Source organism: Macaca mulatta, chromosome 18, assembly GCF_049350105.2.
Source record: "Macaca mulatta isolate MMU2019108-1 chromosome 18, T2T-MMU8v2.0, whole genome shotgun sequence".
NCBI classification, from domain to species: domain Eukaryota; kingdom Metazoa; phylum Chordata; class Mammalia; order Primates; family Cercopithecidae; genus Macaca; species Macaca mulatta.
This window is the reverse complement of record NC_133423.1, coordinates 11,317,341-11,321,172: the sequence shown is the minus strand read 5'-3', so window position 1 is coordinate 11,321,172 and position 3,832 is coordinate 11,317,341.

Sequence of the window (3,832 nt, the reverse complement as noted above, 5' to 3'; positions counted from 1 at the left end):
CCTTTTAACACAATGTTGAATGGCAGTGGTATTAATTAGGATCTGTATTTGTTGGTTTTCAAGCTGCTGATAAAGACATACCCGAGACTGGGTAATTTATAAAGAAAAAGAGGTTTCATGGACTTACAGTTCCATGTGTCTGGGGAAGCCTCACAATCATAGCAGAAGGCAAAAGGCTTGTCTTACATGGCAGCAGACAAGAGAAATGAGAACTAAGCAAAAGGGGTTTCCCCTTATAAAACCATCAGATCTCATGTGACTTACTCATTCCCACAAGAACAATATGGGGGAACTGCCACCCTGATTCAATCATTTCCACCAGGTCGTCCCACAACATGTGGGAATTATGGGAGCTACAATACAAAAGGAGATTTGGGTGGGGACACAGCCAAAATAGGATCTTTTCCTTTTTCTGGTTTCAGAAATTATTCTAATGATTAACAATTATGGCCGGGCACAGTAGCTCATGCCAGTAATCCCAGCACTTTGGGAGGCCAAGGTGGGAGGATCACCTGAGGTCGGGAGTTCGAGACTGGCCTGGCCAACATGGTGAAATCCTGTCTCCACTGAAAATACAAAAAGTAGCTAGGCATGATGGCAGGTGCCTGTAATCCCAGCTACTCAGGAGGCTGAGGCAGGAGAACCACTGGAACCCGGGAGGCGGAGGTTGCAGTGAGCCAAGACCATGGTATTGCCCTCCAGTCTGGGCAACAAAAGTGAAACTCTGTCTCAGAAAAAAGAAGACAAACAAGCAAACAAACAAAAACCAATTATGTTTTTTCTGTTAGATATGCTTTATCAAAATAAGTAATTTTCCTCTAAACCCATTTTACATAGCTTTGATTCCTCTCTCTATTCAATACTGTCCTTCTGTCTTCCACTCCTGTCTTAGCTTTGATACCATAGAAAAGGGAATCTTGGAGCAAAGTATATATATTAATACTTTTTGGATGAATAAAATACCTGTGCAAGCACACTGAGGGAAAAAGACAAGTGAAGCGGGCAAAAGAGAAAAAAATGTGTGTGTGTGTGTGTGTGTGTGTGTGTGTGCGCGTGCACATGTATGTGTTACAGAACCAGCTATACAACCTCAAAATAAACAAGCTAGGCACTTGATCATTTTGGATAACTCTCTAGAAGCTTGATGGAAACATCCAACTGCAAAAGAGCTGGAGCCGGGGAAGGAGGAGGATTTGTCCTCCAAACCTGTGACACCTACTTCCCACGCTCCAGCCGGTAGGTAAGTCGGAGCCTCTCTGGATTCATTTGGAAGTGACCTGGTCAATGGACCTGCCCCAGATGCCCTGATGAGGCTTGTGAGAGACGGTGTTGAGCACAGCCCCTCAGCCCTTTGGGAGCTGAGAAAATCATATTTGAAGATGAAGCTGTATCTGCAGCTAGAACCTGGAGAGGCATCGATTTGATCTAGGACACTCCTCCTTACTCTCATCTTCTCCTCCTTTCATCCACTCCCACATTTTGAAACATATAATTATATTTTTCTTTGCCTTCCATTAGAGTAATATTATAGTAATTTATTATAAACAAAACTGATACAATATTGCAATTTATTAAGTACTTATTGTAAGCCAAGTACTCAGCAAGGCACTTTTTAAATTTTATTAAATTAATTTTATACTAAAAGGACTTTTATGCAATAGAGATACAATTATTTGCATGGGTTCACATAAATTATTTTACCTCAACTCAGTAGTATAATTATGCCACAAATATAACTTGGGGGGGCTGAATAATATTTTTCTTTTCATTGTTTTAGCTTCTTTCACTCGTTGATTTTAAAGTTTAACCACTGCTTATACAGAAAACAAGGCACCATATTCAGTTAAGTCAAGCTATGTGTCCCTTTATTTTGTATTTTTGTATATTTTAATGTTTTTATCCAAGTTATATAATCAGAAACAGTCAGTTCTGTGTATATTTAACATCAACTCACTAATAGTTGTACCATTTTTATTTTTCAGACAAAATAGTGTTTAAAAAACTTTTTATATCACTTTGCTTCCTCAATACTACTTCGTGGAAATACCTCTTTTTAGCTGGTTTAGCTTACTTATATTTAATGCCTTCATATACTCTTGAGTGTATTGTAATTAGTATGAACATCTCAGGATTGATGGGTATTTACTTGGTTTTTTGCTAGGGATTAGTATGAACAAATTGGATACAATCAATTTTATTTATATCTACTCCTGTATTGATGATAGTATTTCTAAGGGATAGAACCCTAATAGCGGGATTGCAGTATTGCAAGATATCCATGCATTTGATTTCAATGAAGTTGCCAGAATCGAATTTGAGTAAATACTCAATCTAAAGGCAAACAAAGATTGTCATGTAGCTGGTTAATGAGGTTGAAGCAAGTCCTCGTGACAAACCTTGGCCAAACTTTGATCAGGTCTCTGAACCTTCTCCTAGGCCCATCTGTGCATTTCCTTGTAAAATTCCATTATAGCAAAGATCCCTGCTAAGTCAGTTTAGCAAGAACACCTCCATTTTTAACCCCTAATTATTCTCGATATCTGATTAAGTTCCCCATCCTCCAGTATTCCACATGTGACGTCTTATAAGCCTGGCCTCTTTGTAACTGGAATCCCCCTCACTCCGATGTGTTTTCTCTTAGCAATTTCCTATCCATTGACCCCCACACTGCTTCTAGGCTGTAAATTCCCACTTGCCTATATATGAATGAAGTTGATCCCAATCTCTCTCCCACTGAAAGATCCCACTGCAGTGGCCCTTAAACCTATAGTATGGTGCTGAGTAAAATCTTCCTTACTGTGCATTAACAAGTATCACTGAATACTTTTTCTTTCACACTGGCAAGACTCAAACATATTGGGCAGTGTAGTGTCAGTGTGGACTCTGGAAGCCAGCTGCCTGGGGCCATATGATCCTCCCACTCTTGGGGTGTGATCTTGGGCAAGTTACACATACTTACTTATCTTTCTTCTACCCCATTGCTCATCTGTAAAATCAGGATAATACAAGTACTATTTCATTCAATTGTTGTAGGAGTTACATCAGCGTTTTTGAAAAATGCTCAGAAGAGTACATGACACAACAAAAATGCCACATAAGTATTTCACTACTGTAATGATCATTATTATTACTATCAGCATCATTGTCATCATGTTGGACCCAAATGTCAGACTTCTTTTTTATGATTTATTTCCATTCAATGTGAAAAGATAATAACTTTTTTTTTTTTTTTTTTTGAGATGGAGTCTTGCTCTGTCACCCAGGCAAGTGTGCAGTGGCATGATCCCGGCTCACTGCAACCTCCACCTCTCAGGTTCAAGCAATTCTTCTGTCTCAGCCTCCTGAGTAGCTGGGACTACAGGCACGTACCACCATGCCTGGCTAATTTTTTGCATTTTTAGTAGAGACAGGGTTTCACCGTGTCAGCCAGGATGGTCTTGATCTCCTGACCTTGTGATCTGCCTGCCTCGGCCTCCCAAAGTTCTGGGATTACAGACGTGAGCCACCGTGCCTGGCCAGATAATAACTTTTATCTCAAATCTGAGTTTGTTTTAAGCACCTTCAGCACTACCACCAATGTTTCCCCAGATACAGTTAACGTCCTGTTATGTATCCCACAGATCTCCCACAGACTTTGCCTATAGCCATGGGAAGCTCACAAGTTCCCACCCCAGTTACCAGCATCCTTATGCTTCTCTTGAGCTTAATCAGCCCAAGCTCAGGAAGTCCCAGAACTGTAGGGAATTTGCTGTCTCCTCAAGAGTAACCCTTTACCAGTGAAACGTAACATATAGGCCCCAGATTCTTTGACCCCAGGAGGAATAATTCTGAG